Genomic DNA, 11,970 nt, shown 5'->3' on the forward strand with positions numbered 1-11,970 from the left:
TGTTTTCAAGTTAAAGCCAGCAAATAAATACTGTTTCATGAAACACAGTAAAAAACAAAAATCCTTAGAATTCACAGAGATTGAAAAATAATAGAGAAGTTTGGAGCACAATACATTTGCTCCTCACTGGAAGTGTATGCCATAAATCATAACATCACTAATGAGGACGGAAGAATACAAGCAAAGTTTTGCCATTTTCTCTCTTTTTGCAAGTTAATTAGCACCATGGTTTTGAATACTTAATAGCTTTACTTTACTCTGTACCTTGTTATATTCCCAACTCTCTCTAAAAAATAATAATAAATAAATTTGGAAAGGACTTATCATAGCCAAACTAAACTTATACCAGTCATTTGAAAAAAGGCAAATTATGTTGAACAGAAATTGTGTACCTCCATAGAAAATTACTGTACCAATCCACAGAAGCCCAATTCTATACAAGCGCTGTAGGTTTGTACTGTAATTAGGAAGTACACTAGTGACTTCATGCTTAAGGCTAAAACTATGGCAACTTTTCTCTTTGTTATAAATGTGCAACATTGTCTGTCTCCATCTACTCCTTTCTAATTCTTTTTAAAGGGAGTGGATGGAGAAGAGAAGCAGCAACATTTATTTAGCATGTTCTCCCTCCTTTCCTCCTCAGCCTTGTATATTATAAAACTGGTCATGTAAATTCCAAAGGAGACATACAGAATCATTTCAGTTTAATTTGAATTTGGAATGGAAAAACACTTGATAAATTCAACACACAGTTGAAACTTGTGCAGCCACCAAAAATCTAGTGAATTGAGCTACATAATTTTAAAGCAAGTTTGAGTTTAAATGTCTTGATCTCATGCACAGTATTGCACTAATGCAGATAACAAGAAAGTCTTGATGTAGCATGCTTGCACACATAAATACTTTCTGTGTCAAGGCATGTACAAAAAAGGAGGTAATTTGTGGCCCACTGGCATAAGAAAGATACACTATATCAGTGATTCTTATCATGGATCCAGAACCCACCAGTGGGATTTGAACCCATTTTTGGTGGTTTGCAAGACTGACAGAGCAGATTAGGCTATGTGCATCAAGGGTTAAGCAAGCTGCTACTTGGTGGGGGGAGCACTGCTGCCCACCTACCATTGTAGCCACACCCCTTGGCATTTATAAATCAAGTAGCAGCCTCTAGGGCTTCTAAAAGTTTGAGAACCACTGCACTATATGCATCATTTGCACAGGAAGTTGGTGATAGTAGAGAAATCTTAGGTGACAGTCTTATGTGTGGGATCCAGTCATATAAGCCTTCCTACAAGTCAAGTAAACACCCATGTCTTGCAAATGGTTTGGCAAAGGAAAGGTTTCAACTTCTAATTTGTTTTAGTGGGATAAATGCTGTAAGAACTGAATTTTATTCAGATAACAAAATGAGATATCTATGTTACTACCTCAATTAAACAGATGATCATAGTAAAAACAAAAAAAGAACACAAAGCAACCCATAAGTGCATGCAAATGTTTCAAACACATCAAGATATCCCTGTCTTTGTTGGCTAACCTGCAGCTCCATGCAGGTAGGAAACACTTGGGGAACACTCTGAAAGTCTCCTGAGTGGTCTTCTAACCATGCAACGGGGCTACCGTTAGCAGTAGAAAATGTCAATCACCAAAGCTTCTGTTCTGTGTAATATGCTGCTTATTGGATCTCAGCATATGGGAAGTCCTCAATGAAAGATACTCTAATATTTAAAGAACGGGGAAGAGACATTACATCCTATGCTCCTAAATCTTCCTTTTTTGCAAGGCCAGTTTCAAAACTTTCATGTGAAAATTAAGACTAAACAGAAGTTTCAAATCACAACTGAATTAGTAGTTGTGAAATACAGTAATTCCAAAGATAAAATAAAGAACTGGGATAAATAGAACTGTGTTATTAAGATGAAAATGTACACTATGTAAGATTACAGAATGTGCTGAACAATATCCAAAACAAAAACACATTTTTATTTTGTTTTAAAATAATAGCTACTGACAGTCAAGAATTTGTAGCCGCACATGCAGTTTAGCCACTACACCCAGAAGATCACCTTGCCTTCTGAAATAGTTCATAAAAACAAGAAACTGAATCTACAAAACTCTTTACAAGTATTTGGTACCATTAAAAACAAAGTCCCTTATGTACATTAACACCTTTCATCCAGAAGGTACCCAAAGTACTCTGCATGTTAGATGGCTGTCAGTATCACATACTGAGGATAAAGGTGAATTCACGTGACTGTGACTTTTTCATTTTATCACAAGTTCATTTTTACAGTCACTCACCATGCACTTCACATAGAGGTCATGTGAAAGATTTGATAAATATTGGGATTATGAATCAACACAAGATTAGCAAACCTTTAAAAAGGTACTTGTCAAATGTGTGCAATTCTGCAACCTATGTGAACACATATGGTTGATCTTTTGCATGACCTAGTTTCACATAGCTCTGATAAAGTGTTAAACATTGGTTGTATGAACCAACCCTTATACAAGATGACCAAATACAATGGCGGACAGAGTTCCTATACCTTTTAACCATTGTATAGAAGAGGGAATTTTGGCAGGTGAAGTTCAAAGTTGAAGGGTTTCAAAAGCTGCACCTGCCAAAATTGCCTCTTCTATAGGCACTCTGTCCTTCATTGTATCTGGTTACCCTGACCTTACATTACTTGGCACATAATTCAATAGGTGCTGATTACCCTACTCAGCTACAGGGTAAGAAAAGGAGAAGCACTTGCTATGGCCCAGAATGCCCTTACATTTAAAATTATATTCCATATTGTATACACAGTGAGATTTAAAAACTGGAGAATAAGGTTCCTCCTATTCTTTACCAACATACCACTCAAATATACGAGGTTGCAATCCTATACACACTTACATGGGATTAAGTTCCATACTTTTGAATAGACAGACATAGCAATGTGCTGTTAGGAGAAGTGAGGATTATGCAAGCCAGTTGCAACTGAATAGAACATATTATCATTATTATCATTATCAGTATTTATATACCGCTTTTCAACAAAAAAGTTCACAAAGCAGTTTACAGAGAAAAACAAATAACTAATGGCTCTAATGGTTCCCTGTCCCAAAAGGGCTCACAATCTTAAAAGATGCAAAAGAACACCAGCAGACAGTCACTAGAAAAGACACTGCTGGGGTGAAGCGGGCCAGTTACTCTCCCCCTGCTAAAAAGAGGAGCACCCACTTGAAGAAAGTGCCTCTACCCAGTTAGCAGGGGTCTACTCAACATAGATGAGTAGTTTCATTCTATCATGTCACTGATGGAATTTGGCCATGACTGTGAAAGCTGGCATCTTGACACCTACAAATAAGAGTTATGGTGTATGATCCTTCTAGTCATCCTACATCATTTCCTAAATGTGGCAATAAAAATAATAAAAATATTTGTTCCAAAAGACACAGGATATGACCTAAAATGCATTTTCTCCTTGCTTTTAAAATAATTATTGGGAGTTAACAAAAAAACAACCAGAAGAAACATACATACATATATAAAATTTTAAGCTCCTTCACAAATGTATCCAGAGGTAAATACAGTGAAAAGGTGTGCCTGGAGCGGAAAGCATTCTTCTGAGTAATTTGCTCACTCTCTTTGCATTGTATAAAGATTAGTCAGACCTTGCAAATGTTCATTGAATTTTTAAAAGCAAAACTATTCCAGTCATACAGAGAATTTAATTCTAAAATGCAACATGCAACCTTTCATGCTCCCTTCAATTAGGCTATGAAAATAGCTTCATTGGGACCTCAAAAATAAAGAATTTTTTCCTAATCACAAAATACAAATGTGGGAAATACACTGAAAGGGTTGGGAGGGAGAAGTCTTAGGAAATATAAAGAGAATCTGAATATAAACAAGCCATCACTCTGGTAAGAGGAAATACAAACAACCGGAATAAAAATAGTTGATGTACAAAAGCTATAATGAGAGGGTTGCTAAAAAAAAATAAAAAATAAAAAAGGCTGCTCTGGCTTTGAATGGTTTGGATGAAATACAAATTATCCACAGAAACGTGTGGACTAGCATAAACGTTTATGCGCAACTGCAAGTGTATTTTCAGAAGCATGCAAGAGGCAATCGGCTGCATTCTACATATGATTCCAACAATGCTCTGCTTAAGTGATAGCACAGAGTCCAAACCACTGCATTTTAATTACCATGCAGCCTCAGATATATTGCCTTTGATATGGAAATGTTCTTGTTCTCTCATCTTCACATACAGTCTCATGCACAGAAATCTCTATCTGATTCATAAAAAATAAACTAGAATCCAATCTCAACACCTGACCTCAGTGCTTAGAAGTTTTCTTACCAAGCATAGTGTCACTATAGAAAAGAATGGCTAATATTGGTGTAAAGTTAGATATTTTGAGCAATGATATGAAGGGTGTGCAATTAGGAATCAAACCAATACTGTATATCTGAGATACTGAGGTTTCGTACCATCTTTTTGCATAGCAGATCGTACACCTCTGCTGTGTCAAAGAGGCAAATTGCAAACAAATACTATGTCTTCTAACCTATGAAAAAGATGGTTGTGTTAATAATTACACTCCCATATCAACAGATTATTTAAACTGACATTGCCCAAATTAATATTTTCTGATAGTTTTACTTGTAAATTATCTTTTAATTTATACCTGTGGGGTTTTTTATGCTGCTCTACCAAAAGCCAACCGACAAAGCTCTTCCATACATTTCCTTACGGCATACAGATCAGGTGAGATTCTTGTGTACGGTCAACTGTATTACTAGAATATTTATATGAACATTTTGCATTTCAACATGTCTAATTCTGTACAGTATAACAGGGGGGAAAAAACCTGTTAGCAGTTATGGCTGTTGCAGACTGTAACTGTAACAGGCTAGCTTTATAAAGCTAGGAACAGATGACAAGAATAATAGTTCTTGCCCAGCTGCTTTTTAATGTCTTGATCAAATTCTACAAACCTTCAGTAAACAGCCAACATGCAGATATGTCTAATCTTACTTATAACATTCTTTTCATGTATAAGAATAACAGTTTTGCATGCCTACACTAGATATTGCCACACCTGTAAATCATCTGGCTGTAGGTTATCTGTGCTTTCTAGTACCTATCTGTACTTGATATGATACTCCTAAATACAACTTGATGGAATGTTCTGCTTGACTTCAAAAACCTCAGTTTTTGAATCTCTATTATGAATGATCATTTAACCAAGTTCTCTAACTTTACAATTAAATAAGTACTTCTAAATAAAGGGTACATTTTTCAAATTTTGAAGTGCAAGAAGTTTCTTTTTGCTTAGAAATGCAGGTAAGGCTAAAACTGAGAGAAGAATTACAAAGTATGCAAAGGGGAGGGAAGAAATCAGTATGTACTGATTCTTGTTTCTATAACAGAAATCCATTTTTCAAGTTCCTGTTGTACTAATTGAAAGAGAATTATTTAAAACTTCACTGAATACTTGAATATATGATGGGTATGTGTAGCAGTTTCATCAATGTCAAATAAACTCATGACTTTCCAAGACTTTCTAAGCTAGAAATTGGCACAAAACCATTCATGGCAATGTCAAAAACAGGTTACTACTAAACCAAACTAATAAATATTAGTCTGCTACTAATGATAATGCATACTAATGATAATAGGAAATTATCATAACAATCTCTGGAAAATGGCAAAATCCAATTTTATCACTTTTTAAAAAATTGGTGGATTTGTATTCTGAAGATGCATTTCAAACTTATTTCCTCCACACAGTTTGCCATGTCAGTCCTAACAAGAAGTCCCATTCATTTCAATTTGTCTCCAACTAAGGATGTAGTCCAGTACACTTGGGAATAAGCACTGAATCAGTGATGCTTACTTTAAAGTAAACATACACTTATTTGGGGTGTACAAATGCTTTCACCCCAATCTTAAACACAGTACTGATGAATACAACAGCATTTCTACATGTTTAGGACAGAAGGTCTGAGATGCTAAACAAATTGTAAATTCATACCACAAGTAGGGTTCTAGTCTACAACAAGCCAGAGTAATATTTGGCTTCTATAATGGGCCCAGTACATTATACAGTATATCATTCTGGAGAAAGAAGATCCACATATTGTTAAACAACAAATTGTTATCAGTAATCAGTTAGCATACTGTTGAGAAATTATTTGTTTGCAAGCAGTATGTAATAATAATAATAATAATAAAACTTTATTTTTATCCCGCCCTTCTCCCAAAAAGGGACCCAAAAAGGTATGTATTGTACCTGCTTTCCTGTAGTACTTGTGAAACAGGGAAGGAGAAAATATGCATTTAGAATCCACAACATACTGATTGGAGAGATGGCAATTCACTAAATTTATTTTTAAGCATTTCATTTATGGAATAATATGCAAAAATTATTGTTGTATATTACAATCCATCTCATCACTCAGGTACCATTCTAAAAAACACTTGAGCAATCCTGTCATGATTCATATCCTGATCCTAAACACACTAACATAATTGGAAATCCCAGTATAGTAATTGGAATTTACTTCAAGTAAGCATTTTACAATAGAAATTTAATATTGTTACTAGAAAACATTAAAAATAGCTCTATCAGAACTGAGGTGAAACACTGATTTTACATGTCTACCTACACAAACCGTGTTTTACTACCTGCCAAGTGCAATACACATGCAATGTAGCCAGACTATGAACATGTTTCCTCTAAAACACAAAGAATATTCAGACTCATTTCTAGACACTTTTGTTTCACATAAGACACATTACATATGGGCCTTTCAATTCTGGCCCATAGAAATACAAGACCAACTATAAAAGATTAATGGATATACTTTCTAAAGGGGTATTTCCCAGGGTGATTAAAGTTCTTGACATACATAATAAGGTTATAACTGAAAAAAACTTTTCAATGTCCATCAGAAACAAAATTTTTACTCTGCTGTCATTTTACAAAGACCTGGTCTCCATCTCTTTGCTAGGTTTTCCAATGCAAACATGCAAAACACAGTGCCTGATTTTTATTTTCCCTCCAGTCAGAGGTTGGCCTGAAGTGATCCCTGTTAACCCCTCATTAAAGTATGCCTGGTCAAAATGTCAGAAATGCACTACTATAGGAGATACGCCACTGCACCAATATACATTTTGCCTCAGGTTAATAACTTAGCATGAAGAGCAGCAACACGTATACCATCAGTTGTGTATTTTTAAAACTCGTCTCAATTTAAGAGTGAATGGATTGGAACACACATACAGAGAGAGAGAGAGAGAGAGATGTACACATGCTTTATGGCAACAGCCTTAAGGCTACTTGGGAGTAACCCTAATTGAATTCAGTGAGAATTACTTTAAAAAAAAAATACAGTGTGCTAAGATCGAGCTGCACCTCTTGATTTGACCAGGAATTGTTCCATGTAAGCATTCTTAAGAATGCAGTTTATAAAGCTCTGTAGTTTGCAACCATAAATCAAAATCGCAGTCAGGCAAACACAACCACAGCATTATACAGACAGGGTACATTCCCCAAATATACTGTATATATAGCTAACCATTGCTTTGCCTGCGTGTGCATGTGAAATTCGGAAGTGGCAAGAGGGTGTGTGTGTGTGTGTAGATACGTGTGTATGTATATGTAAACATAGATAGATATGTGTGTGTCTATGTGTTTGTGTGTAGATGTATAGATATAGATATGAATGTGTAAGTATATATAGATAAATATGTCTGTGTGTATATCATATGTGTGTGTAGATATGTGTGTAGATGTATAGATATAGATATGTATGTGTACGTATATACCTGTATATACGTATAGATACCTATCTATACAGGTATGTGTATAGATAGATAGATGTATATGTATATATATATAAACTGTGTGTAGATATGTGTTTGTGTGTACATGTATAGATACAGATATGCATGTGTATGTATAGATATGTATATACGTATAATGTGTGTGTAGATACGTTTGTGTGTAGATGTACAGATATGCATGTGTATGTATATATAGATATGTATATGTATATAGATGTGTGTGTAGATATGTGTTTGTGTGTAGATGTAAATATACAGATATGCATGTGTATGTATAACCTATGTACTGTCTGACTCACGGAGAGCAGGCGTGGGGGTCATCTGCACGCGACACCCAGGTGGTGCTGTCACAACTCCTCCAGCCCGAGCAGCCCTCCTGAGGCCACCAGGGCTCACCTCGTGCCAGTGTGTGGTGGCACTTCTGAACGTGGGCGGGAGGCCCGGAGGGGACCCCGCAGACTCTGCGCTGAGAGAGCGAGCGAGGCGGGGACGCGCCGCGCCATCTGCGAAAGAAGTTCGCAGAGAAGCCCTCGGCCGCCTCACGCCCTTCCCCAAGGACGCCGCCGCTTCAGCCAGCGCACTTCGCCGCCATCCTGCACACCCCTCCTCCTCCCCTTCACCGGGAGGAGCGGGAGTCGGCTCTGAGGCGGCTGGCCGACAACCTCGTCGCCCGCCCGGCCCGTGCCGCGTGCGCGAGGATCACCCGCGAACCCTGCGGCTGTGCGCCCGCCCGCCCGGAATTCGGAGGGCTGATTGGCGGGAAGGGCTGCGAATGCAAATAACTCCCCCTCCCCCACATCCGAGTGCCTCACTCTGCTGAGGGGTGTCGCTGCCCCTGAGCTGAGGGAGTCCAGAGGCACCGCGGGCCGGGCGGCTGCCTGCCTGCCTGCCAGCAGAGCCAAGCCTATGCAGGTCTGCTCAGAAGGAAGTCCCACTGGAGTCAATGGGACTGACTCCCAGGAAAGTGTGGATAGGCTGGCAGCCTCAGAGCCCAATCCTGTGCATGTCTACTCAGAAGGAAGTCCCATTAAGGGAGCTTACTGCCAAGAAAGTCTGGGCTGGATTGCAGCCAAAGTTCTTTCTTCTACCCTCAAGAGGGGCTTCAGACTTATCCTGCTGCCAGGTTTCTCTGGCAATGTGTGCAAAGGGCAGGTGTCTGTCACACAGCACAATCTTATGCACATCTGCTCAGAAGTGTCACTGAACACGGTGGGACTTACTCCTAGGAAAGTGTGCATAGGATTGCAGCCACAGGCTACAATCCTATCCACACTTTCCTGGGAGTAAGCCCCACTGACTCTAATGGAACTGACTTCTGAGTAGACAAGCATAGGTTTGGGCTCACAAGCCTCCCACCATCTCCAGGGTGCCTACTAACTGCTCCTTTTATTTAAAAAAGATATACTTACTCCCCACACAAGGCTAGGAAAGCCTGTGGCCTGACAGCACCCAGACTGACTTTGCTGGGTGAGGCTGCAATCCTATCCGCACTTACCGAGGAGGAAACCCCATTGACTCTAAGGGGACTTACTTCTGAGTAGATGTGCCTTGTACTGGATTCTAACTTTCTTCTCCCCCTCCACTGCACTGCACTGCACCTTTTCTTTTTTGGAACTCCCCACTTGGCAAACTTGCATTTGATGTATGGATTCCAGCCACATTGTATGGATTGCTCTCTGTATATTCTTTGGCTTTTAATAGCCAGCTGAGGAGGGAGAGAGGGAGAGACAGTGATTGTTTTCTTTCTTTCATAGCCTATTCTAAATTTGATTCCCAAGTTGAAGTGGTTGAATTGGCTAATTCTGAATAGGGGCCATTGAGCGGGGCCAGACACAGCAGCAGATCCCTGTATAGCAATGGATACAATGTGCTGAATTGGCAGTCTAATTATAAATGTGGCATTTGGACCTCCTTTCAGACCCAGTGCCACCTTACCTTATGAGGGAACTTCAACGACAGCAACTGTTCAAAACAAAATGCCATTACGGGATCAGCTTCGCCCAACACTGGGACCAGCCGGGGATTGTTTTACAAACAGCCTTTCTCACTTCACACAAGAATGTATTCTATGGAGAAAGAGGCAGCGCTTCAAGAAAACGCTTCAGCGCTTCCCTGCCAGGTGTCGGGCTACTTCAGGCTGCGAGCGTAATCCAAGTCACCTAATTATTTTCCTGCTAATATGAACCTCCCTAAAAATACACGGGAGGGGAGGGAGGATCGCTGTTATTTTTAAGCCAGCCTCGCTGCTTCGAGGGTCGCCTGCCCGTTCAAGAAGGAGGCAGAGTGCACGTCAGCAACCCTGTGCAGAAAGTGTCTCCCCAAGAAGTCGAGTGTCCGAGGCTTCCCCAAGTTTCAGACCCCTGATGTGCCAAAATCTCACGTCCCTTTCCAAAAGAGTTTGCTCTCTGGCACAAGAATCCAACAGCACAAGAATGCCCTCTAGTTGGAGGCTGGAAGCTGCCACCCCCTCCAATGCCCCTTCCCTCCAAGCATCGCTAGAGGATTCTTCCCATAAGTTGAGTGCTTATTAAATTAAAGTGAAAATGAGGCGAAAAGTTGCTCAACCTCTTTGGGAGAGAGCCCCACGCAACACATCTCCCTTATCTGCATGACAACAGGCTCTGGCTTATCTGGGGAAGTTCCCCCGTCTCCGTTTGGAGGGAAACACCCTGGAGGACACAGCTAATCTCCGGTCCGCAGCCTCTGAGACCCGGTCGGATCGCCCAGACACAACACGCGCGCTGGCCTCTCCGCATTCGCCACTCGCCGTCCTCGCAACGCACCCGGGAAACGAGCCCTGCGCAAAGCAGGCGCAGCAACAATCAGATCAATATGATTTGTGCCTCTGATTGACCCCAAGGCCCTGCTCTGCTCAGAGGCGCGCGCAAGGACCCCTGCCTGCAAAGCAGCTCTATACCGTGCTCCAAAACGCTGAAGAGCTCGTCACAACTGCAAGCCGTCTGAATTATTCACACGCACGTCGTGTACATGCCGAGTGTAGCCATGCCTGCGTGTACACTCTCACGTATGCATGCGCGCACAAACCTTGAAGTAGCACCAGGTCTTATAATCATCTCTAGCTATACCAAGGCGGAGAACTCTTCGTTCCTGATCACCGTTCTCCCTCGCTTATTTTAGACAGAAACATCACACACACATTTTGAAGACTCTTTGTAGGGAGACACTTCAAAACAATGCAGCTTAAAGCAAAACACATCAGACGAGCAGATACAAACACAGAGTAACTAAGGAAGTGATACTCAGTTTTGGAGGAACAAAGCAGATTTAAACACAACAGAAAAAAAATATTGAGCTAAACACATCAACGCATCTTCTCTCTCTCTCTCTCTCTCTCTCTCTCTCTCTCTCTCTCTCTCTCTCTCATGCGCAATTACAAAATGACCATTTCCAAAAGTCACAAACAAAAAGCCCCACTTCACAGGGGAAGGGGGGAAGCAAAGCTCCCTCAACGCACCTTGCCTCCCACTCATTTCTATAAGTCCCTTTGAAATCGTGGCTGAAGACAGCTTCGCTGTTATTAGAGTTGCAAAATAACAACAGAAAATAACAACCTGAATGCAAAACCGAAAATACTTCCTGGAAACTTACTTGGCATTTACTTTCGGCACTATTCTTTTCTTCCAGCCCGCAAAGGAAGCCGTTTTGTCCAGGTTAGGTATTGTCTACTTATGGATCAGCCCGTGGCTACGGGGTTTATTTTAATTTATGGCTTATGCATTCTTTTAAGGTCGATTTGCATGACCTCCGGCAAGAGCTAAGACACAGCAAGAAATTCCCAGCTGAACGTTGGGCGAGCCCACAATGCAGCCCAGAGCTCCCCTTCTCATGGTGTAAGCAGAGCCTTGAGTGTTGTTGGGCTCTTTTTTCTCCCCCTCCCTGTGGAACACAAATTAGGGTGTGATATCAATTTTAAAGTTTTCAGTATAACTTTATCCCAGCCTCTGCCTGCCTGCTGAGAGATAAGGCGCCGCAGGAACAGCAAATCCTCGACATGCTGCCCCTCTGTGGCCAAACGCAGCATCGACCCCTAGCTGTCCAATTCCCGCCCCCCCCCCTCAAAGATCTGTTCCACACATGTATAAGAAGCACACTAGCGGCG

At 40.6% G+C, this 11,970-nt stretch overlaps 1 protein-coding gene across 3 annotated transcripts in view; it reads right to left on the reverse strand.

Moving 5' to 3' along the window:
* Positions 1 to 11,744, reverse strand: part of SOX6 (SRY-box transcription factor 6) — a 610,845-nt gene extending 599,101 nt beyond the window's left edge. For all 3 annotated transcript variants that reach the window (XM_066640323.1, XM_066640338.1, XM_066640316.1), the window contains exon 1: positions 11,460 to 11,744. The gene's annotated coding sequence lies outside the window, so the exon portion shown is untranslated. The remainder of the gene's footprint in view (positions 1 to 11,459) is intronic.
* Between the last annotated feature and the right edge of the window lie 226 nt (positions 11,745 to 11,970).

The sequence above is a fragment of the Tiliqua scincoides genome, chromosome 1, assembly GCF_035046505.1.
Source record: "Tiliqua scincoides isolate rTilSci1 chromosome 1, rTilSci1.hap2, whole genome shotgun sequence".
NCBI classification, from domain to species: domain Eukaryota; kingdom Metazoa; phylum Chordata; class Lepidosauria; order Squamata; family Scincidae; genus Tiliqua; species Tiliqua scincoides.